Source organism: Equus caballus, chromosome 8, assembly GCF_041296265.1.
Source record: "Equus caballus isolate H_3958 breed thoroughbred chromosome 8, TB-T2T, whole genome shotgun sequence".
Classification (NCBI taxonomy): Eukaryota; Metazoa; Chordata; class Mammalia; order Perissodactyla; family Equidae; genus Equus; species Equus caballus.
In genome coordinates this window covers 63146044-63172425 of record NC_091691.1, presented here as the reverse complement: position 1 = coordinate 63172425, position 26382 = coordinate 63146044, and the positions used below count along the sequence as shown (strand labels likewise).

At 35.3% G+C, this 26382-nt stretch overlaps 1 protein-coding gene across 8 annotated transcripts in view; it reads left to right on the top strand.

The window, feature by feature from the left end:
- NOL4 (nucleolar protein 4) overlaps nt 1-26382 on the top strand; it is a 364258-nt gene that overhangs the window by 15988 nt on the left and 321888 nt on the right. For 2 of the 8 annotated variants that reach the window (XM_070275617.1, XM_070275620.1), the window contains exon 2: nt 20251-20415. The exons of the other annotated variants lie outside the window; for them this stretch is intronic. The gene's annotated coding sequence lies outside the window, so the exon portion shown is untranslated. The remainder of the gene's footprint in view (nt 1-20250; nt 20416-26382) is intronic. 8 annotated transcript variants of the gene reach the window in all.

Sequence of the window (26382 nt, the reverse complement as noted above, 5' to 3'; positions counted from 1 at the left end):
CTTTTTCTCCCCAAATCCTCCCACTATATAGTTGTATATTTTAGTTGTGGGTCCTTCTAGTTGTGTCATTTGAGATGCCATCTGAGCATGGCCTAACAAGTGGTGCCATGTCTGCACCCAGGATCTGAACCAGCAAAACCCTGGGCCACCGAGGTGGAGGGTGTGAACTTAACCAGTCAGCCGTGGGGCTGGCCCCCTGGTTAAATTTACTCCTAGATATTTCATTCTTTTTGCTGTGGTTGTAAGCAGGATTGTATTCTTGAGTTCTCTTTATGTTAGTTTGTTTTTAGTGTATAAAAATGTAACTGATTTTCGTAAATTGATTTTGTACCCTGCAACTTTGCTGTAGTTGTTGATTATTTCTAATGGTTTTCTGGTGGATTCTTTAGGGTTTTCTATATTTAGAATCATGTTGACCGCAAACAGCAATAGTTTCACTTCTTCCTTTCCAATTTGGATACCTTTTATTCCTTTTTCTTGACTAATTGCTCTGGCCAAAACCTCCATTACTATGTTGAGCAGGAGTAGTGAGAGTAGGCAACCTTGTCTTGTTACTGTTCTCAGAGGGATGGCTTTCAGTTTTTCCCCATTGAGTATGATGTTGGCTGTGGGTTTGTCATATATGGCCTTTATTATGTTGAAGTACTTTCCTTCTGTATCCATTTTGTTGATAGTTTTTATCATAAATGGATGTTAGATCTTGTTAAATGCTTTTTCTGCAACTATTGAGATGATCATGTGATTTTTATTCCTAATTTTTTTAATGTGGTATATCACATTGATTTGAGAATGTTGAACCATCCCTGCATACCTGGTATAAATCCCACTTGATCATGGTATATGATACTTTTAATGTATTGTTGTATTAGGTTTGCCAATATTTTGTTAAGGATTTTTGCATCTATGTTCATCAGTGATATTGGCCTATAATTTTCCTTCTTTGTGTTGTCCTTGTCTGGTTTTGGTATCAAGGTAATGTTGGTCTCATAGAATGAGTGAGAAAGCATTCCATCTTCTTCAATTTTTTGAAATAGTTTGAGAAGGATAGGTATTAAATGTTCTTTGAATGTTTGGTAGAATGCTCCAGAAAAACCATCTAGTCCTGGACTTCTTTTCTGGGGGAGGTTTTTGATTACTGTTTCAATCTCTTTACTTGTGATTGGTCTATTCATATTCTCTATTTCTTCCTGATTCAGTTTTGGGAGGTTATATGAGTAAATGAATCCATCCATTTCTTCTAGGTTATCCAATTTGTTGGCATATAGTTTTTCATAGTATTCTCTTATAATCCTTTGTATTTCTAAGGTATCCATTGTTATTTCTCCTCCTTCATTTCTAATTTTATTTGAGCCTTCTCTCTTTTTTTATTAGTGAGTCTGGCTGAGGGCTTGTCAATTTTGTTTATCTTCTCAAAGAGCTAGCTCTTAGTTTCATTGATCCTTTCTACTGTGTTTTTGGTCTCTATTTCATTTACTTCTGCTGTAATTTTTATTATTTCCCTCCTGCGGACTTTGGGCTTTGTTTGTTTTTCTTCTTCTAGTTCTGTTAGGTGTAGTTGAAGATGACTTATTTGAGGTTTTTCTTGTTTGTTGAGGTAGGCCTGTACTGCTATGAATTTCCCTCTTAAAACCATTTTAGCTGCATCCTATAAGAGTTGGTATGTTGTATTTTCATTTTCATTTGTCTCTAGATATTTTTTTGTCTCTCCTTTGCTTTCTTCATTGATCCAATGGTTGTTCAGTAGCATATTGTTTAGTCTCCACATATCTGTGACTTTCCCAGCTTTTTCTTGTAGTTGATTTCTAGTTCCATAGCACTGGGGTTGGAAAAGAATCTTGATGTGATTTCAGTCTTCTTAAATTTATTGAAGATTTCCTTGTTTCCCAACATATGGTCTATCTTTGAGAATCTTCCATGTGCACTTGAGAAGAATGTTTTATTCTGCTGTTTTTGGATGAAATGTTCTATATACATCTATTAAGTCTATCTGGTCTGCTTTTTCATTTAAATCCACTATTTCCTCATTGACTTTCCTTCGGGATAATCTATCCGTTGATGTAAGTGGGGTGTTGAGGTCTCCTACTATTATTGTGTTGCTGTTAATTTCTCTCTTTAGATCTGTTAATAATTGTTTTCTATACTTTGGTGCTCCTGTGTTAGGTGCATATGTATTCATAATTTTTATGTCCTCTTGGTGGAATGTCCCTTTTATTATTATGTACTGCCCCTCTTTGTCTTTCATTGCCTTTTTTATCTTGAAGTCTGCTTTGCCTGACGTAAGTATGGCAAAACCTGCTTTTGTTTGTTTGCTGTTCTCTTGGAGTATTGTCTTCTATCCCTTCACTCTGAGCCTGTGTTTGTCTTTAGAGCTGAAATGTGTTTCCTGGAGACAGCATATTGGCTTGTTTTTTAATCCTTCCAGCCACTCTGTGTCTTTTGATTGGAGAATTCAATCCATTTACATTTAGAGTGATTATTGATATATGGGGGCTTAATACTGCCATTTTATATCTTGTTTTCTGGTTGTTCTATATCTCCATTATTTCTCTTCCTTTGTATGTCTCACTGTGTTTCAGTTTTTGTTGTTTCCTGTGATGGATTTCTCTTTATTTGTGATTTGTCTCTCTGCTATGATTTTTTGTTTAGTGGTTACCATGAAGTTTATGTAAAAGATCTCATAGATGAGACAGTCCATTTTCTGATAGCCTCTTATCTCCATTAGCCTAAGAAGGTTCAATCCCTTTCCCCTTCCTCTTCTGAGTTATTATTGTCACAAATTGATCTGTGTTGTATTGTGAGTTTGTGAGTAAATCAAAGTGTTTATAGTTATTTTTGATGCTTTCCTTCCCATTATCTTTTATGTTATAATTAAGTGTTTGCTAACCTATTCTGATAGAGAGCTGCAATTTTCTGATTTTTTCTGTCTAATTGTCTCCTTGCTCAAGGCTTTGTAAACCTTTGCCTTTTTGTTTCAGGTATGAGGGCATCCTTGATCATTTCTTGTATTGGAGGTCTAGTGGCAATGAACTCCCTCAGCTCCTATTTATTGGAGAAATCTTTTATTTCTGCATTGTATCTGAAGGGTAGTTTGTTGGAGAGAGTATTCTTGACTGAAAGTTTTTGTCTTTCTGTATTTTAATATATCATTCCAATCTCTCTTAGCCTGTGAGATTTCTTACTGAGAAATCTGCTGAAAGCCTGATAGGGGTTCCTATCTCTTCTGCCTTGCTGTTCTTAATATTTTTTCTTTGTCATTGACTTTTGCCAGTTTTACTGTTAATATGCCTTGGAGAAGGTCTTTTGCTTTGATGTAATTAGATGTTCTATTGTTTTCATGTACCTGTAAGTCTGGTTCTTTCCCCAGGTTTGGTAAGTCCTCAGATATAATTTCTTTGAACAAACTCTGCTCCTTTCTCCCTCTCTTCTCCCGCTGGACTACTTACAATCTTTGTGTTTCCTTTCCTAATTGAGTTGGATATTTCTTGAAGAAGTTCATTGTTTTTAAGTCTGTTCTCTTCTCCCCCTCCACCTGAAGCTTTTCTGTATTTCTGTCCTCTAAATAACTAATTCTGTCGTCCATAAGGTCAACTCTGTTTTTTAAGGACTCCAGGTTTTTACATTTTTTTTTTTCTCATTTATTGTGTTCTTCATCTCTAGAATTTCTGTTTGGTTTTCTTTTAGAGTTTCAATCTCTTGGTGAAGTATTCCTTCTGCTCATTAATTTTATTCTTGAGTTCACTGAACTGTCTTTCTGAGTTTTCTTGTAACTCATTGTTTCTTTATGATAACTTTTGAATTCTCTGTCATTTAGATAGTAAATTTCTGTGACTTCAGGATTGGTTTCTGAAGATTGTCATTTTCCTTCTGCTCTGAAGTATTGCTGTAATTTTTCATGGTGTTTGATGAACTGATCCTTTGCAGAGGCATTTGTAGTAGTATCAGGTCACAGATTCCACCTGCCCTGCTGTGGGGTGGCGCAGGAGTTATGTTTTCTGAACCTGCCATGTATGCTGGAAGTTTTGCTGATAGGGCTCATCTTCTTTGTCCACTGGCTGCAGCTACTTGGTGGGTGACACATACACATGCAGGCAATGTGGTGTGGGACTGCTGCCTTGGCTGGGACCGGCTGAGCTGTTGTGCTAAGTGGGAGGGGAGGGGCACTTTCTTTCACACATGTGGGCCTGCTCTGCACTCATGGGATGTTCACCTGGGCTCCTGTTCTTGGTGGTGATGCCCATGTGGTGGCTGAGCTGTGACACTCAATGTGGAGCATTCCCCTGGGTGGAGCTGCAACTCTGAAAGCAAAAGCATTCATGTGCAGGCCTGCCTGGCCTCCTGCTTCTTCTTATAGTTGCACACTGGCTGCTGTGTGAGGACCTGCGAACTAGATCTCTGCGGCCATGTTGGAGAAGGGATCCCCTCACCTCCTTGCATTTCCTCCCAGGTATCCAGTACCCTCACCTTCAGATGTATGGCTGCGTGGATCTCTCAGATGTCCTATTGTGCTTTGTAGGGAATCCTCTGTTGGTTAATGAATGTCTGTTTGGTTGTAAGTTGGAGAGACACTTAAGGGAACAACTCACTGTGCCATGATGCTGATGTCCTACATAGTCCTGATAATTATTTTTATGGCTTCACAAATACCTAATCAACTATCTGTACCATAATTTTCTTTACCATTTCCATATGATGTGTCATTTTATTTATTTTTTTCTTTTAAGCTCCCCTTCACAGTGAATTATGATAATTGCCTTTGTACTTTATTTATTTATTTATTTATTTATTTTAAAGACTTTTTATTTTTACTCTCTCTCCCCAAAGCCCCCCAGTACATAGTTGTGTATTCTTAGTTATGGGTCCTGCTAGTTGTGGCATGTGGGATGCTGCCTCAGCATGGCTCAATGAGTGATGCCATGTCCATGTGCAGGATTCGAACCGGCCAAACCCTGGGCAGCTGCAGTGGAGCCTGCAAACTTAACCACTAGGCCACGTGGCTGGCCCCACCTTTGTACTTTAAAAATGTGTGTGTGGGGGCTGGCCCAGTGGCTCAGTGGTTAAGTTTGCATGTTCCACTTTAGCAGCCCAGGGCTCACTGGTTCGGATCCCAGGTGTGGACCTACATATTGCTTGTCAAGCCTTGTTATGGTAGGCATCCTACATATAAAGTAGAGGAAGATGGGCATGGATGTTAGCTCAGGGCCAGTCTTCATCAGCAAAAAGAGGAGGATTGGCAGCTAATCTTCCAAAAAAAAAATAATGTGTGTTTGTGTGTTAGAATTGATTTTTTGAACCTCATTGAAGGACTTTACATGAATCTTCCTGTGTTCCAAGAGCTATTTTGAATCTTGTTCCTGTCTACCATCTCAGGACATCTCATATTTTAATGTGCTTACCAGTTACCTGGAGATCTTGTTAAAATGGATTCTGGGTCATGGCAGGGCTTATGATTCTTTATTTCTAAAAAGCTATCATATGGTCTTGTGGCGCTGGCCAAAATGGTGTAAGCTCATTATGGACTGTCTTTTCCACTGATTACACTGAAAACACTGAAGAGACAATAAAATACAACTACCTGAGAACTCTGAAAAACAAACAATGAAAGGCTGAATGGGGATGGATGTCAACTATAAGTGCAAAGTAGAAGGGGTGAGTTTTCTGGGTTTTTTTTTTTTTTTTTTGCTTCTTTTTATCTCCTGGATTTAATTGAAGGGTACTCCCAGTCATGAAGAGACTAAATGGTGAGAGCAGACAATACAAATTACAAGGAAAACTTCTTTCTGTCCAGAGGACCAGAAAAAAGGACCCTGCCACCTGGAGAATGTGAGAGAATCACTTTTTTTCTCTTATTTTCACTGAAAGCCTGACCATGAGGGCAACCCCAGTCATGGAGCTCCACTGCTGCTGTGTGGTGGCACTGCTGGCAGAGAGGAACCTAAAAGGCTGAGTGGAAAACCTGTATCTTTGGCCAAAAGAGCAGGGAGAAGAAAAAAGGGCCCATGTCATCCTAAGAGCACGTGTGAGATGCCGTTACTGCTATCTCTGTCCCTTTTTTCCTAATACATTTTCCTGAAGATGGCCCCAGTCTCGTGGAATTGTGCAAGATGCAGAAGGCTAGCTCTGGAGGAACTGAGATTTTTCAGGCTAGAAGAATCAGAAAACAAGGGGGGCTCTTGGGAAAAAGAGGGTGTGAGGGAAATACCAGAGAGGAGATCCCCTAAATCTTTGTGTGAATGGAATTCATTGTCAAGCTATGAATGTGAAGAATGTATGCAAAACACCATGGCCAAGTCTTTGAGAACTGAAGTATGACATAAACCACCACACAAGGCCCAGATTAACTCCTGAGCGACCCATATGCAGAGTACACCCAAGGAAGCATAGCAAAACTTGAAAACTGAACTGATACTGGGATCACTGATGAGAAGGCAAGACAGAAGTGATGGTCTGAATGTAATAGGGTTTACTGCATGCTATAAAAATATAACACTTTCTGGAAGATTTTAACAGGACCCAGAGTCTCACAACATAATATTCAAAAGGCGTTTAGCAGATAAAAACAATGAAAATTCAACAAATTCTAACAGGAAAAAATCAACAGATGCCAACTCTGAATTGAGCCAGATGTTGGAATTATGAAGAACTTTAAAGCAGCTGTTACAACCATGCTCTACGCAGAAAATGCAAATACCTTGAAATGAATGGAAAAACAGACATTCTCAGCAAAGGAAGAAGGAACTACAAAAAAAAAAAATGGATAAAATGTGAATATTTGAACTGAAAAATACAATAAGTGATATAAAATTCCCCAGGTGGGCCTAAGAGTAGAATGGAGATGGTAGATGAGTCAGTGAGTTTAAAGATAGATCAATGGCAATTATCTTATCTGAAAAACAGAGTGGACAAAGCTTGAAAAAAATAAACATGGACTCAGAGATCTGTGGGACAATATCAAAAAATCTAACATTTGTGCCACTGAGATCTTAGAAGAAAAGGAAAGAATTGGTGTAGAAAAAAAATAGTTGAAAAGTAATGGCTGAAAGTTTCCAAAATTTGATGACAGACTAATTCAAGATGCTCGGTGAAACCCAAACGAGATAAACTCAAAAAAATTATTATAAAATACATAATAATGAAATTACTGAAAGAAAATAATCTTGAAAGCAATTAGAGAAAAACAACACACTATATGTAGGTAAACAATAAGTTAAACAATTGCAGCCTTCTCATCAGAAACCATGGAGGAAACTAGACAATGGTGCAATTTTTTTAAAGTGTTGAAAAAAATAATTGTATATCCAGTGAAAGTATCCTTCAGGAAAGAAGGTGATACAAAGACATTCACAGATGAAGAAAAACTATGCATATTTTCCAGCAAACCTGCTCTAAAATAAATGCTAAAGGAAGTTCTTCAGGATTAAGACGAATGATACTAGAAGGAAATTTGGAACTTCAGGAATAAAGGAAGAGCAATAGAAATAGTAAATAGACTATTTTTCATCCTCTAAATTCTTCAAAATATGCATGACTATTGAATGCAAAAATTATAGCGTTATCTGGTAGGGTTTTAAATTTATGTAGATGTGATACATTTATCTATCTATAACACACAAAGGATGTTCTCTGACCATGAAGGATTTAAAGTACAAATCAATAAGAGAAAGTTATCTGGTAATTCTCCAAGTATTTAAAGATTGAACAAGATACTTCAAGATAATTTGTGAGTGAAAGAGGAAATCCTAAAGGAAATTAGACAATATTTTGAACTGAATGAAAATGGTAATGTAGTGTATAAAATGTATGGGATGCACCTAAAGCAAGGCTTTGAGGAAAATATATGGTGGTAAGTGCTTATATTACAAAAGATGAAATATCTCAAATCAATAATCTAAGCTTCAATCCAAGATACTAGAAAAAGAAGAGCAAATGAAACCCAGTGAAAGCAGAAACGTAATTTTACTTAATTCCTGGTAATCTCAGTACGTCTGAAGTACCTCTTTGCCTGAGGTTCTAAGGATTGAGGATGGTTCATATAGTGTCAGCCTCAGAGTGGGGAGGAAACTGGACCCTGGTTATCTGCTGATGGCACTGGCATCTGCTGAGATGGACATTTCCCCATACAATTTACTCCTATAATTTATATTGGTAATGTAGTACACCTTGCTTCTGAATATAGGAAATATGCAAATATGGGACCCTCTTAGATATTTTGGTATCCTTCTTGATGTTAGGAGAGGAATTCACCTACTCTCCTGTGGGAGCCTTGGAGACTGTCTCACGCCAATATGAATTGACATTTAGCTATGTCTATTCTATTGCTTACGAACTGTCAAATGCAGAAAAATTTTGAAAACATGCTACCCACGTGTTACATTTGGGGTTGCAGAAATTCCCAAAGCTGTCTGAGTTTAGCTTCCCAGAACTCTTAGAGTTAGACTTCAGGGTGGCATAGAGAACAGGGCTATTTCTCAGGAACTTATGGATATGTAGGTTACATTCTCTTCCTTCCATGTCTTTCTTCACTCACTGACTCATTGGAAGTGTGAAGACTGTTTATTACTTCATCAACGTTCATTCAGACTTATTTCTTATGGCATAAACATTATGTGATGATTTCCCCAGACTCTAGGTTTTTGAAGCTCAAAAATTCCAAGTAAATTTGCAATTCCAAGTAAATTTTTGAAACTTAAAATCCAAGACTTGAAAGTTTTCAAACAATGTGTGCTATCATAATAACCTTTCCCCAGGGCAGTGACGATGGAATGCCCTAACAACTTGGTTTGGGGAAAGGACCAGGATACATATACAAATGCAAATGAAGGAAATCAGTTAACCCTTCAAAAATTCTTTCAACATATATGAAATGGGAAGAGTAAATGATATCTACTTCACATAATTATTGTGAAGATTAAATGAGTCAATCCATATGATTCATATGTCAGTTTCTGACAGCTAAGAATTTAAATATCCATTTTTCCCTGTTTCTGGTCATTCTCACCTTTTCTTTTCCTCAATAAATACCACTGTTGTAAACATGAATTCTGAAATATCATCTATGTCTACAGAGAATATAAAGATATCGTATTTTCCTTCACCCATTCTTCTTCCTACTCATTATCCAGGATAGATTATGACCAAAACACATTTTGTGTCTCTTCATGTAAACCAAATGATTGCTTTGGAATACAGTATATTTAAAATTATAAAGATCCAAGGATTAGATAATCTCAAAATATTGAAATAAAAAGAAGGATATAAGACAAATGTTATAAAAGTTTTATTATAAAGATTGCCTCAGAGACCAGTGGATTAAAAAAAACTTATTGCAAGAACTGGTCCAGTGGCATAGTGGTTAAGTTTGTGTGCTCTGCTTCAGCAGCCCAGGGTTCACAGGTTTAGATCCCGGATGTGGACCTACACACTGCTCACCAGACCATGCTGTGGTAGCGCCCCACATACAAAATAGAAGAAGATTGCCACAGATGTTAGCTCAGTGATAATCTTCCTCACCAAAAATGAAGAAGCTCATTGCAGACCACAAGAACCAATCACTGGCTGAGATTATTTGCAATAAAGGGTCTAGAACTCACTATCAAAGAGTACAGATTCCCTTCTTACTGCAGAGACTGTATATAACAGTCAGATCATGGGAGATATATCATGTATGCCATTGTGGAGCAATAGGGTGCTATATATGTGTATTTTGTATGCACATATTTAGGTTTTGTTGAGAACTATTTTAGGGGCAAATAGCATTTTTAATGAATCAGAACTATGCAAGGTGGCATCAGATGAGGGAGGATGTAATGAGGAGAGGGATATATTGTCTCTACTGCCTTACTGGCACTTGTCACATTATGTTCATTTTTTAAACAAGTAGAAGTTTATTTTCTTCTCATTCGAAAGAAGGCCAAAGATGGTTAGTCTAGGGATCATGTGGTGGAGTCCTGGTGTTAAAAGGGACCAAGGCTCCTTCTGTTTTCCTATTTACCATCTTTAATGTATAGCTTCCATCCGCACCTGCTGGAGCAGCTCTAGTTCTGGTAGAAATGCTGCTTTCCAGGCAGAAAAGTGTGTGTATGCGAGAGAGACAGACAGACAGACAGACAGAGAATAGAGAGAGTGTGCCAGCTCTCTAATCCCCCATTGTGAATTGGAATTTTTATTGAGATAATTGTGGATTCACACACGCTTTAGGAAATATTACAGAGAGATCCCCTGAACCCACTTCCCACCAATGGTTAACATTTTGCAAAACTATAGTATAACATTATAGACAGGATAATTACATTGATACAATCCATCAATCTTATTTAGATTTCCCCTTTTACTCGTACTCATTTGTGTGTGTTAAGTTCTTCACAATTTCATTATGTGTGTGGGTTTGTGTATCCATCACCATACTCAAGATACTGAACAGTTCCAGCAACACAAGGATTCCTCAATCCACCCTTTTATAACCACACCTACCTCTCTCCTGCTCCCTCCACCCCGCTATGACCCCCAGCCCTAACCACTGACAATTACTACGTTTCTAACACTTGTAATTTCAAAATGAAATAATGCAGTATATAACATTTAGGGATTGGCTTTTTTTCACTCAGTATAATTTCCTGGAGATTCATCCAAGTTGCTGGGTGTATTAATAGTTTGTATCTTTTTATTGCTAAGTAGTACTCCATGCTATGGATGTACCACTGTTTGTTTAGTCATTAATCTGTTGGAGGATATCCAGTCTGATTTCACTTTGGGGCTCTTACACATAAAGCTGCTATACATATTTGGCTACAGGTTTTTGTGTGAACATAAGTTTTCATCTCTCTGGGGTAAATGCCCAAGAGTGCAATTGATGTGTTACAGAGTGATTGCGTGTTTGGTTTGTTAAACTGCCAAACTGTTTTCCAGAATGTCTTTACCATGTTACTTTCCTACCAGCTATGTGTGCATGATATAGTTTCCTATCCCACCCATTTTTTAATGTAATGGTAATAATGATTTATACAGTAACATCATAAAGTCACACTTTCTCTTTGAACAGTTATCCAGTGGTGTTTGAGGATAACTATGACACAGACATGACCATAGCGAGGTATCATTGTGATATTTTCTCAGACAATTTTTATTTTGTAAAAATAATGAGTGTTTATTGAGTTTATTTATCTCCAGCATCAATATCTATTACCTAGAAGGCTGTCCTTCACTTCCTTTGAAAAGTTTCCTAACAGTGCTCTCCTCTATAGTCAAGGTTAGAAAAATTGACGTGAATAATCAGCCAGCCAGCAACTATCTTCATAAAATGAAAGCTGTAGGAACAAATACTTTCAAAGCTAATGTTTATAGACAATGAAAGGAAGGATTTGATTTTTAACTCTAGGACAAAGATATTGAAGTGAATAATCTAGATTACAGTAAATTATGTAGATATGTCATTTATTACTCAAATAATTTTGGTCTCGTGGGATAAATGAGACATGCCAAAATTTGTCTCTCAGACTTCAACGCCATTAACAGCAGCAGCGCTTACATTCATCTTAGTATCCCTAGAATTCTATGAGGTTTCTAACTCATACTAAATGCTGATAAACATTTAATTAAGCAATAAAACTGTAGGGGCCGGCCCAGTGGTGCAGCAGTTAAGTTCATGTGCTCTGCTTCGGCAGCCAGAGGTTCACCAGTTTGGATCCCAGGCACAGACCTATGCACCGCTTGTCAAGTCATGGTGTGGCAGGTGTCCCACATATAAAGTAGAGGATGCTGGGCACAGATGTTAGCTCATGGCCAATCTTCCTCAGCAAAAAAGAGGAGGATTGGCAGCAGGTGTTAGTTCAGGGCCCATCTTCCTCACAAAAAGCAAAACAAAACAAAAAGAATAAAATTGTAGCAAAAGTGAGATTTTGACTTTTTTTTAGTCAATACAGGTTGAAATCAACTTTGTTGGTCCTAAATCTCTAATTGATTACTAGACTTAGGACAAGTAGAATGTAATAATATTGTTTAACTTTTTTTAATGCTCCAAAAAAGTAAAATAAGCAAATATATTTATTGATAATAAAGAGATATTTACACAAATCTAGGTCATGAGAAAATTTTCCACATGGAATAAATGTAGATCCAGATGAGAAGAGAGGTAGTTTATTTCTTGACCAGGACAACATTAATATAGAATGTTGGTATTCTCATGGCACTAAATATAAGATATACATTTTATGATACAGATATATTAAGTTATTATTTAAATAGAAAATTTACAAATATTTTAAAAACGTAATTCTGGACTTGAAAGGATTTTGAAAAATTCCAAGAGATTGTTACTGAACTGAGAACACTGATGAAAATTTTTGAACTCGGAAATATTGGATGGCCCAGTATTCACTTAGGTGGGCTAACAGGTAGAACTGTGAGAGAAAGATACAATACTTTACGTCTAATGGAGAAAGAATGCTGAAGAAAAGTACCAAATAATTAGGATTTATTTGGTATACTTTATATTATGAACTTTGTGCAATTCTTAGATATGATTATTTTGCTTTTCTGTTCCTTGGGTTATAAAATTTCTACCATTAACTCATGGTGGCAGCAATGGTAGTGGTTATGAACATGAAGTCTAAGGGCAGGCAACTGCCTGGGTTTGATTTCCAGTTCTATTATACATCCGCTGTGTGACTTCTGGCAAGTTACTTAATATCTCTGTGCCTCACTTTGTCCATCTGTAAACTGAAGATATTACTTACCTCATGGGATTTTTATGAAAATTAAATGAATTAAATTTGTAAAAAACTTAGAGAAATGCATGGTACATAATACATGTTATAAAAGTGATTGCTAAGTGAAAATTGTGTTTGAAAATGATAATGTAAAAAGCCAGTAGAATATCATTTTCCTCTCTCTCTTTGTGTGTGTGAGTGTTGTGTGTGTATCTGTCTCTATTTCTCTTTGTGTCTCTATCTCTCTGCCTCTCTATCTTTATCTTATCATACAAAACATCAACGCTAAATGTAGGTTGAAACTTAGAAGAGAAGTATATCATTAAAGTTAATTTGTTCAAGACAGAAATGAACCTTTGTTTTTGACCACAGGCTGATCTTCAGTTTTGAAATTTCTTCTACATCGTAAGGAATCGTTCTGTTGGTTAGTTCCATTCTGGGGAAAAAAAAATTTCCCTTTCCTTATGGAACTCCTCTTGCTCCATAGAACGTCTTACACTGAATGCTTCCACTGAATTAGCCAGTTTACTCATTCCAACAATGTTTTTTATTCCTCTCAACTGATCAGCTCTCTGCTTTTAGCGGCTGACTTTTGGTACCACAGTGGCATGGCCTGAGAGTCTGACCTGAATGGATTGTGTGTAATACATCAATATATTGCTTTCTCAGACAGGATCCTGATGACTTTTTCATTTCATACATTAGTAAATTAAAAAAATTTTAAACATGAGACCAAAATATATTTGCCAACTTTTTGTTTTGTCCTATAAGGATATAAGAACATTAAGAAAACCCCAAACAAACAACTCTGTCATCTATTATACCAACATATTAAAAAATAGAAGACATTTCAACCTAACATCAACAACAGCAACGACAAAAACTGGGAAGGGTTTAAACTGAGAATCAAGAACAGCTGTTTAAATTGAATAAATTTAACTTAATGAAAAACTCAAGATTTTACTTTATTTTCATTATTTCTCCTCAAATAGTGAGAACTACATCATGGATTGGCACCCGAACTGGGACAGCCCCATGTCACACATTTTGTTTGGTTTGTTTCTAAGGATCTATTGGTTCGAGAAGAAAGCTCATGAAGTGCTGTCAAATCACCATGGCTCTGTGGTCCAATTTACAACATGGTGAAAGCCGTGACTCAAAATGAAGTTTCTAAAGAGCTCTTCCTCACAGTAGTGTTTGTTTCTTTCCTTTGATGAAAAGTAACACATTAATTTCCCTGTCAACTCTTATTTTGCTTACTGCTGTGATCACACTCTGTGGATGGTGCCAGGGGCTGGAAAACAACATAACAACTACTAAAATGAAAACTGAAAAAAAAAGTAGGAATTACAAAAGTCACGGTAAATATATACCGTTCTTTCCCCTCAATTTAAGATTGCTCTTGTTGTTGGTATCCAGTTATGTGAATAGGCTGGGAAGAATTAGTTGACACCAGTCACTATTTACATTGTTATTGATAGCAATCCTCCCGTCTGTCTCTAAATTGTACCAGCTTGATGTGAAACAGTATTTTTTAATGCTCAATTAAATAAAAGTTTGGTGCTTTGTGATTGTAGGAAGACTTCTCACCTCCTAGAGTTAACTGATGTCAGTGATTTTTTTCTTTACCTTATGCTATAAAAAAGAACTTTCTAGAATATCCGTTTTCTATTCTTCAACACCAATATTAACCTATGCCACTGATTTCTACACTTGTGTCATGATAATTAGAACCATAAATTTACAGAATTTTGAAGGATTCATCTTCTGATATTATGTAAAAGTTTTATATGGTTTTTATGGATTGGTCTGGTAGAGAATGTAGTAAAAACCGCGTTTAATACTGTGGATTCAAAGATAAATAAATCTAGATTTTTTCCCTTAAGGAGTTCAACTTTTGTGTGTGGACAGGTAAATCTGATTATGCTACCTTTCAAATCCCTTTTAGATTACTCTTGCTCCTCTTTTCATTTAAAGCTACCATCCTATTTTAATCAGATTTCATCTTTCTAAAGTACTAATTAAGCTAGAGTTTAGCACTTTAACAACTGTATGCGAACCAGAAGATATGGCTGTGGGACCACATAAGGTAGGAAATTGGAATTAAGATCCTTCCGAAAGCTAAAATCGTCAAAGAATTTAATTTTCCATGAGGGATGGTCTAGAATATAACAAGGAAACTTCTCTGTCTCAGGCTTGGCTCTGGAAAGGAAAGAAAACTTATCATGAGAATTTGTAACTGTAGACCGCCATGTATGTTGACTTGGAGTTCAAGTATACAGCAGCAGCATGGTCTTGGAGATCCCAAGCTAAGAAATTATCATAAGTGAATCAGGGTTGGGAGCACCTGAGGGGGACTGGCGGATGCTGATGCACATTCTCTTTGGAATGATGTACTTTCAACACAGGCCTCCCAGAATTCCAACAGAGAAAGCTCAACTGTACTTGAATTTGCCAAAATTACAAATTATGAAACAAATATCCATAACTAAGAGTCAGCAGAAATGGCAAAGAGAATTAGACTTTCAAGAATTTAAGATATTAGAATTGTCGTGTACATCAGATACAGTGAATATGATTTAAATGCCTTTCAAAATATAGAATCAAAATACTAGAAAGAAATGAGATATTTATCAAAAAAAGAGAAGATTTTTAAAAGAACCAGATACTTCTAAAAATGAAAAAAAAAATTATCAAAATCTATACTTGTTTCCTAGGGCTACTATAACAAAGTACCAAAAACGAGGTGGTTTAAAACAGTAGAAATGTATTGTCTCACAGTTTTGGAAGCTAGAAGTCCCAAATAAAGGTGTCAGCAGCGTTGACTCCTTCTGAGGGCTAGGAGGGAGAATCTGTTCCTTGCCTCTCTCCAGCTTCTGCTGGTTTGCTGACCATCTTTAGTGTTCCTTGGCTGTGGCAGTGCAACTCCAGTCTTCACCTGGCATTCTCCCAGGGTCAGTGGAGAAGATAAACAGTAGATTAAACATAATTTAATAGAGAATTTATGAACTTAAAGATAAATTTGGTTAATTTCTTTAGATTTAATAGATGGACATAGTGAGAGAAAATAGGAAAGAGGTTAGGACACAGAATAGAATGAGAAGGTCAAAAATGTATTTAATTAGAGTTCAATAGGTAGAGTATAGAAGATAAAGGAAGATGAACCTTCAGATGTATATTTGCTTAGAATTACCAAGAATCTTTGAAAGAGATGACACTACACTACAAATTGAAATACAGCAAATGTCAAACAAGATAAAAAAGAAATTCATAACTAGATATATAGTAGTGAAATATCAGAAAACCATAGACAGAGAAACACTTTATAAGCAGACAGAAAAAATGCTATTTGAGAACAATTAAGTAAATAGATGGTTTACTGCTCAAGAGCAATAATAGAAACCAAATGACTTCAAAATGCTGAGAAAAAGGAAGACTGTAATGAGACATTTTCATTAACATTAACAAGGTGAGAGACATTAACATTAATAGGCCTTCACCAAAGAAATTTTAATTGATTTGTTTTAGGAAGAAGGAATACAGAGATCTCAAAAGGAATGATCAGGATGTCAAAAGAAATGGTGAACATAAAAATGAGAAAACATGAGGGCATACTAAGTATTATTGTAAGATGGTAATGTTAATACGTAATACTGGGAAATAAAGAAAAAGTGGCAGCAAAGTCCTGGACAAAAAGAACACTTTAAATGGAAGATGACTGATGGGATTTACAATTTAAGCTTGTATTGATTAAAAGGAGGGCTGAAATATTGTTTAAGTTTGGGCTTTATTTATTGAACATGCGTTTTATTATTATAAATTTAATCACTACAAGAATAGAAATAATGTTCAATTTGTTACAGAAACAAAAGTGAAATATGAAAAATCACTTTAGTACATTTCAAAAATAGAATAGAGGGAGGAAAAAAGATACATATGTAAAGGAGAAAGAATAGTACAAAATAAACTCATAGAATTAAATCCAAATGTATCATTATACGCAGTAAAATAAATGGACTAAACTTTTTGATTAAAAAGGAAAAATTAGCATGTTAGATAAAAAAATCTAACTCCAGCTACTATGGTCTTTACAAATCATACACCAGATTACTAAATTAGAAGTTAAAATTAGAAGATTGAAATGAATATTAACATAGCAGGTAAATGTATATTTATGTCAGACTAAATAGAATTTCATTGTTAGTAACAATATTATTATGGATAAGAAGAGCCATTATATAAACATAGAAGAATAACTTAATTCTAAACTTGTAGGCTACTAATAGTATAACATTTATTATATATAAAGCAAAATTTGACAGAATTATGTGGAACAATTGACAAAGCCATTATAATAGCTGGAAGTTTATCAGATATCTCCCATTTAATTTTTGTCTGATTTGAGTATCCTTTACTAAAGAAATACAAGATTTAGTACAATAGAGAACAAGCTCAGTTTAATGAATATATCTTTAGCCTGTACCTAGCAGTTACAGCATGCAAATTGTTCTCAAGAATATACAAATCATTTGTAAAAATTGGATATGCATTATAATATAAAGGTATCAATAAATTTCTAAAATTCGGATTCATACATTCCATTTGACCAAAATTAAATTCAAAATTAAAAATGAGTTATTAAAAAATTTATTTGGATATTTTTAAAAGTACACTTTTAAATAACTCATGCATCAAAGAAAATATCAAAATGGAAATTAGAAATATTTTAAACTAAATGATAAAAAATTATATCAGAATTTTTGTGATGCAGCCAAATTGATATTTATCACTTTTAATGCTTCTCTTTATAGAGAGTGATGAGAACTAAAAATCAATGAGATAGCTTGTTAAATTTAAGAAGTTATATTTAAAAAAATAATAGTTAATCCAAAGGAAGTAAATAATAAAAAAGTAGAAACTTATAAATTCTTTCAGAACTTTCAGATATTTTCTCACTGATTTCTGGCCTGCATGCTTTCAGATGAGAAATCCACAGTAATCCACGTTGTTATTATTCTGTATGGAATGTGTTGTTCTTAATTTAGTTCCTTTGAAGATGATCTTTCTATCTTTGGTTTTCAGCAGTTTCACTATGATATGACTATGTGGGGTTTTCTTTGTGTTTGTTCTCTTTGGGGTTTGATAAGCTGCTTTTTTTTTTTTTTTAAAGAACTCTTTTTTTTTTTTTAAGATTGGCCCTGAGCTAACAGCTAACATCTCTTGTCAATCTTCCTCTTTTTTTTTCCTTCTTCTCCCCAAAGCCCCCCAGTACATAGTTGTATATTCTAGTTGTAGGTCCTTCTTGTTCTGCCATGTGGGCCACTGCCTCAGCATGCCTTGATGAACAGTGCTAGGTCCACACCCAGGATCTAAACTGGTGAAACCCTGGGCTGCCAAAGTGGAGTGTGCAAACCTAACCAATTGGCCATGGGGCCAACCCCTGATGAGCTTCTTGACTCATAAAGTTTTTTGTAATTTTATGTCTTTTACCAACTTTGAGAAGTTTTTGCCCGTTATTTCTTCAAATATTTCTGTGCCGCATTCTCTGGGACTTTAGTTATCTATATGGTAGAACTTTTCATATTTTCCCGTAAATCTTTGAAGCTGTGTTCATTTTTTTTTAATCCGTTTCCTCTCTCTTCAGATTAGGTGATTTCTATTGATCTATCTTTATTCATGTCCTTAAAATCATGATGCTCTCTCCCCTACAAAGGCTTTTGTATATGTCGTTCCCTCTGCCAGGAAATCACCCTCCCACAACCCCTTTCACCTAGTTAACTCCTGTACATTCTTCAGATCTCATCTCAAGCAATGCCTTGCAGACTTAAGATAGGTTTCTGTCTCAGTAACATTCCATCTTAGGACTTATCTCACTTTATGACAATATATTTGTTAGTGTGATAATTAAAGCTTGTCATCTCATGAGATAAGTTTCATGCAACAGGCAGAATTTAAGTTTTTCCCCACTATTGTATATCCCCTGGCACAAGGCAAACATACAATTAATGTTGAATAAAAACTTCTGGCTTTGTTCTTTATAGTATTATCAGCCCACACCTGTGTTTATTGTAGACAAGTCAAATATTAATTTGCCTCTCTTGCTGAACTATGAAATAAAGGGATTGGATTAAATTTTACCTGTGGATCTATTCAACTCTGAAGTGCCATTTGTCATCTACTCTTGGTTTAAAAGGATGAACTTTAGAGAAAAAGGATAAAGATAATATTTTCAGGGTTCTTTCCATTTTCTTCACTGTAATTCACAATGAAATGGAATGGTATATTGGCCATCATTGAAACCTGCTTAATTCCCATGTAACATGCTGGAATTTTATGAGTTAGTGCTCTTTTGTATTGTTTTCGCCGTCCGAGTAATGGACCTGTACAAATCCACATTATATTCTCCACTCCTTAAAAAACAACAGAACTCAAAACCTTAGCTATGGCTACTCTTTAAGGACATTTGAGGGACTGCAAGGGCAGCAGAAATCTACCTCCAAAACCTCTAAAATATCAGCCTATAATATAATTTAACAAAACCTTCTTAAAGACTGTTATCAGAAACATCTGAATCACAATGTTGTGTTTTTTGTACCATATATAATTAAACTGCAATCATTCAGTTGAAAGGAAACACTCATTGGTTGAATATTATGTAGTGTCTTGAACGTTTAAGTATGGCTTCTCTACATGGAGAAAGGCAAAAGTCAATGGAAATAAATTAAACTGTTGCAAGAGAAAAGTGCCTTTCTGCTGGATTCTATAAATGCCAAATAATCTTTCCATTGTATGAAAATTTGCTGCAAATTCATGTTTTTCAGTTAACAAAGTGTAACTAAATCTCCTCAGAAGTGCTTGCTGGAGGGCCCTCAACTCCCTGCTGTGAACATCTAATCAAAATTCATGTTCTACTGACAACGGTTCAATAATGTCAACTTCACTTCTAGGACGGGCCGTTTACTTTATTATTTACTGAATTCTGTTGAAGGCTAAAATCACTTTGTGGTTCTGACTCTGCCCAGTTGAAAATGTTGTGAATGTTTGTGGTTTCCAGTCTCAAATGCCTCTGATCAGCCATTCCATAAAATGTCGTGATGTTTTCAGACTTTGATTAAAACAAGATGATAGAGTCTTTATAATCTAGTTGGCTGGCTTTAGTAGTCTATGAGGGGAAGTATGCGCACACGTTTAAGCTGCCATCTCCTCCCAGCTTTAAGATTTCATGAACTGGATACAAGAGTGCAAATAAGTGTCTCTGTGTCCTCAGGGAACGTGAGGGAAAGAAAATGTTCAGCATGGACATTCCTGAAGGGGCTCTATTATTTAAAAGTTAACGCATTTTTCAATCATAAGAAGAAAGAGAGGTGCGTGCACATAATGATCCATTTTTTGGGTTAAAAAATGATATTTTGTTACCTTTTTTAGGTCTTCGTGAATATAGGTATTTCCTACACGGTCTTCTATAGTTAGCTATTTAATTTTATTTTTATTTTGAGGAAGATTAGCCCTGAGCTAACTACTGCCAATCTTTCTCTTTTTGCTGAGGAAGACTGGCCCTGAGCCAACATCCATGCCCATCTTCTTTACTTAATATGTGGGACGCCTACCACAGCATGGCTTGCCAAGCGGTGCCATGTCTGCTCTCGGGATCCGAACCAGCAAAGCCCGGGCTGCTGAGAAGCAGAACGTGCGAACTTAACCGCTGTGCCACCAGGTGGGCCCCTATCTATTTTTTTAAAGTAGAAAGTTGGATGCAGATTACTTTGGAAAGTAGAAAAATGAATTCTTTATATATTGGAAGGGATTTTTTTTAAAATTAAAGATTGATTCACTTGTGTACCTGATGCCAATGTCATGACATTTCACCTTACTGAAGCAATGCTAGTAAAGAATTCCAGACAAGATGACACTTATTAAGGTCTCAGATGTCTTGACCATTGCTAATGGAAAATAAAATGCATACAACCATTTGTAAAATGGGTATAATTGGCCTCAATGCAGTGGGAATATAAAAGCTTATTCTGGCACACACAGGTACATAGCTTTATTTAAGTTAAATAACATTCTTTTTGAGAAAACTAACATTTGTTTTACAAACACTGAGACTTAAAATAAAGGAAAACATGGCAGAATGATTTTAAGAGGCCCTCATCTATCAGTACACACAGAAAATTTACACAGAGTTTGGCCTTCTCATTATTTTGCATTAATAGAATCCTCAAGATTGGCAACTTCTGTTTTTACTTAGCTGCTTAGGTTTCTATGCTGATAAATGTTAATTTTGTTATTTGTAACTCATCCTTAGATTCTTTTTATTAATTTCAATTTTGAGAAAGAGTAATGAGAAAGAGCATATTCAGGTGATGCCAATTGTCAGTAGTAACAGCCATAAAATGCACATTTGAGAAAAATGATGCAGTCAAGCTTTAGTGTTTCATGAAAACTTTCTCAATAATTTCTGATAAAGTGTCATTTTCAATTTTATTTGTAAATGACTTAACACAAGGCTGCATTCAAAGATTCTGGTAAGTCATTTGAAAACCCTTTTTCACTGTAAACTTTTCATCAATTTGAATTAATTGAGTTGGAGTCAGTTAAATATCTCTATCTTAAATCTTAGCACTTTAAAAGACATTAGCGTTTAGGTGAACAGTTTCTATATTAAATTATATGCAGAAATGATCCACAACCATATCATCCAAAAACTACTGAGGATGAGAGAGCCAACATAATAGCTCTTGGAAAATGAAGAAGGTAAAACAAAATGTGTACTATCTTTTAATACTAGAATTTTGAACAAAAAGAAATTCAGTGATGCTGAGAATGGTTATATTTTTTCCCAACTAACTTATAAGATAAATATACAAGTCCAACAAAAAGTTTTGCTGCTTTTCTTCTCTTCTTTTTTATTCTGCTTTTCTTTTTTTTTTTTTTTTTATTAAAAACAGTAAGTTTCAAAGAGCTATACCTTGACAGCTCTTTGTTTTTGCAGATGTCGACAAAGGCTTCTTAATCTTTTAAGGTAAAATTCTAGCCAAGATTTAACAGCATTAGTATACAATCTGGACATTGTGGAGATATGTACATATAATGTCTTAGCCATCATAGTAAACAGCATCTCCCTTGTAGGAGCTAATAATTGCAGGAGAAAAGTGCACATGTGTGTGTGTGTGTGCGAGAGAGAAGGAGGGAGAGAGAGAAAGAGAAGGGGATAGGTAGCTAGGTAGATGAATTTTGAACAATGTAAGGTATGTATACAAAGTAATTCCTATTTATACAGATATGAATTATATCATAGTACTTCTTTAGAGTGGGAAATAAATATACGCCTGTAATAACATGCAAAATAACTTTAAAATTATTGTTAAAACATAGTTATACATATATTCAAAAAAATGTTATTTATATTTTAAACTATCAAAACCTGAAATTCCATTCGCTGTTTCTGTATATTAACACTGTCTTTGGACTCTTTCCTTGACCCTTTTCCTTCAGTTTATGAGTATATACTGCAAGGAGGATGACTCACTATGAATTGATAAATCCTACCAACAATTCAAAGCACACATTTTACTCGTGGTGACTGGGAAATTCTACCTTTATATATAAAGGAGAGCACATTCATTCACATAAATATTGTATACATAAACATAATAGAATTTTGCTAAATTTATAGTTATTGGACAATTATTTATAGAGGAGTATTAGATATAGAAAAGCATTTATACCATTTGTCCAGTTGCATTACATTTTAAGAGACTATTTTGACTTATATTAAAGCTTTTATTTGCATGTGATCTGTTATAGATGGCCTCTAGCCATCCTTCTCAAGAGATAAGCATTCTCGGTTCTTGTAAATTATGGTGAATGAATATCAATCAATCAGTTTTGCCTCTTTATATAGACAATAATTCCAGACGGAAGTCTGCTGTTTATAAATCTGAATTCCTGCCAAAACAGAGATGTTGAAATTTGTTTGGATACTCTTTGTGTGCAGTAGATCTTTTATGTGTGTGTATGTGTGTGTGTTTGTGTGTGTACTTTTCTCTACTATTTAAATTGTAACTTTCAAAAACAAGTTGTCCAGTATGTAGTTTGGATGGGAAACCTCGTGAGGTCATAACAATAAGCAAAAAGATAGTTAAAAATGAATCTCTAATTCCAGATGTCAATGTGAGTCTTCTGGATTCAAATATCTCAGCCATATGGAAATTAAAAATATATATTTATTTTGCATATGAGGAATGGAAATGAAGTAAATATTTTGAACTCAGTTTAAAGGATTTTAGCCTTAATCTTTTCAGATTGATTTATTTCTAAACTAGAATAACATTAATTTAAAATATACCAAATGGCATATGATTCTGAAATATTTTATTAGGTGCGGGGGAAAGAACTTAAATGTATATTTTGGTATTCATTAACTTTATCATTAATAGAAACTGTTTGACTTTGCTCACCAGCATATTATTTGTTCTAGAATAGTGCCTAGTAAATAAACATTCAATAAATGCTGAATTAATTAACTTTGAAAGTCAAATTGACAGGTCTGGGAGGTCTTGAATAGGAGTTAACATATTGGAAATATAGCTTAGTTTTCCTTTAATCTCTCAGCCTATACAAGCAAAGCGCCAGTAGTGGTACATTAAGTCCATGTATCGTGGGCTCACAGATCTATTTCATTACAAGAAAGAGTATCATCTGCAAAGAAAGAGTATACAAATATATATTTTTAAATATACAAAATTACTACAGTTCCAGCCATGACTAACTCTGGCGTTACATTTTCGACTCCTCTGCGACTGAATTCATCCTTCCAACCAACTGAGACAATCCTTTTTAATTTATTTCAACTTTTTACTCCATTCCTAGCATTTATTTAATAATTATTTCAAGGCATTATATTACATTCAGTGGATGACAAAAATATGAGTAACTTTGGCTCATTTTATGAGCCAAAGGGAGATTATAATGTGTACAAAAATTGTTACAATAATCAACATCATACGTTATTAAGGAATTGCAAATTAAAACAACAATGAGATACCACTACACACTATTAGAATTGCATAAATCCAAAATACTGACAGCATCAATTACTAGCAATTAGCAGTGGATAAGTTTGCTCACCTAATTCCTTGTCCAAATTTTTGTTATTTTATGCATTAGCAACTATAGAAGATCCTTGAATTTTAAAATAAGGAATTTAGACTTTATTTAACTAGCCATTGGTGAATTTTTTTCATACTGGAAAGTGACAAAATAGAACATGATCTTAAGATCAGTATGGTGGAAGTGAGCAGAATGGATCATACGCAAGGTGGGGAGACCCAAGCACAGAGAACATTGTCGTTTTGATAGGGCAGACCTAAACAAGGATAGTTGAAATAGAAATGGAAAGAGAGGTGTGGCATGAATTTGAGCTTGAAAATTCAATTTGCTGTCATAGTCATTGTGCCATAGGCCAGTCTTTAAATGCTGATTGTGCAAAAGGATCAGGATGCGGAGATTGGGGTTAAAGTATCTACTATTTTATTACGCAGCTTTGGATAACATTAGCTCTTAAAATAAGCTTATATTACAGTTGTAATTTAAACATGATTATAAAAGAAACCATGTTTTTAAAAGGATAACAGGGCTTTAATACTGACAGTAGGTAAGGGAGAAAGAAATAAAAGACTCAGAAGTTGCGCCTGGATTGCTAGTTCAATAGTGTTACAAGTGGCAGGCGAAATGTGAGGCAGAGTTGTGTCTGCTATTAAGCAGTACTTAATAATGAGTTTATTTTGGAAAGATTGAACTTGAAGATTTTTACCACACAAGTGAAAATTTTCTAGCAGGGAAGTAGCAATAAGGGTTAGAAATTGAGAGAGGCCAAATTGGATTGTCAAGTCATGCTTATAAAAGTTGTCTTCTTGGAGTAAAAGGATGTTAGGGGGAGGAAAGAAAAGACAAAAGAAATATACACAGGTAAGTACTGTGTATTTTACTGGGCATATATTAGTTCTCAGCTGGTCTAGGTGTGTGACAGTCAAAGGAATGGGCGAAAATCTTTGCCTTCAGGTAGCTAACTAACAGAATAGTGAGTGTTTCTCAGAGCAAAATCTTTGACCTACTTTACAACCTGGCTGACTATCAAATGGCCTACAGGCAGTTTAGCTGTTCCAGAGATAAAAGAGATGAAATATTTGTTGAAATACGTTTAATACATATGACATGCAAGATTAATTATGATTTCGTCATCATCAGATTGCATTCTCAATAATGGATCATCACTATTATATCGTTGGTTGCTCAGGTGCTATGAGGAATGTATTGGTCACTTGGTCTTGGCTAACATTTGGTTAACAGGGAGCAGGTCAGGTTGGCTAAAGTGCTTTCATGCTATTGTTTGTATTAGTGAAATTAGTACATTATTATATTGAATTATATCCTAAATTCACAAAAGTGGACCAGGGGAATAAAATCATTTGTTGAGGTATAAAAGTAATGTAATGCACAAGTGAACAGAATAGAGAACACGGGTGTTTGTATGTCAGGATAAATGGATTTGCAAGCGTAGTATTTCCACCAAGCATCCCAAAAAGAAAAGTTACGTGGAAAATGTGATGATGAATATCTGAAAATTGGATTTTGACTGTGTTTCTTTTTACCCTCCTTCCCTTGCACATTGGCAATAATGAAACTGTCAAACACTGCTTGACATCATGAAAATTTTTGCTTAAATTTCCAAAAAGGAAAGCATAGTGATCTCCTTGAAGAGCAACCAAAACTGTCTTTCAGAGAAAGAGTAAAATAACACTTTCCATATTACGATGCATCATTTTGTCAGGAAAGGCCAAAAAGATTCCAAAAGTAAAGTGACATTTTTCAGAACTGAAGATATCTTTGCCAAAACCAAGCGTGATTATTTCTGATAATGTTGTAAAGCTAGTTATAAGCCTAATAACTAACGTGAAGGAAGGGAAAAATATTTTCCTTGATCAAAGGACTCTTAGTTGTCGTATCATATTAGGCATACAGTGTAAAATAAAAATTGCTACCACACGTATGTTCTAGAAAGATGGGTGATACTGCAGATCTTTTGAGGTAGAGTAAGAGGAGCTGATGACAATTGCCTTTATCTCCTTAGTGAAGTAGGAGATTGGATCATGATTTGAGTGGTTTAATGACATTCTTGGGAAGGTAAATTATTTTCAGGCCTTATTCAAGAATTGATAGATGCAGACCACAAACCCACTCTCACAAGCTAAAGAAGACATGAAAGTACTTGGAGATATGAAGGGAACTTCATGGGAAACAAGAAATTTTTGTGGAACATGATTGAGGAGAGTAGAGTTGGGCCTGACGGGAGTTAGAAAGCTTGTTTTTCTTCCCCTTTGTGGGATTTATGTTGGCTTGGAAATGCTTCCTTCTGCATAAATGTTCCATTCTTCTCTCTGAAGATTACCTTTTTTCTTTAAAAAAATGTAAGACTTTGCTAGTTATCTTCTGTGCCTTCAGGTTGCACATGGTACTGTCTTGCCATGGCACCAATTCTTGGCTGTCTTTTGTCTCAATTTCAAATTCTTGGGAAGGGGGATTTGGTCCAGTTAGGGGTAGTTATGCAGTAAGGAGGCCATCTTTTGCAGATTGTCATTGGTTCTCTGTGAATCAGAGGTGAGCAATCAGACATCTCTAA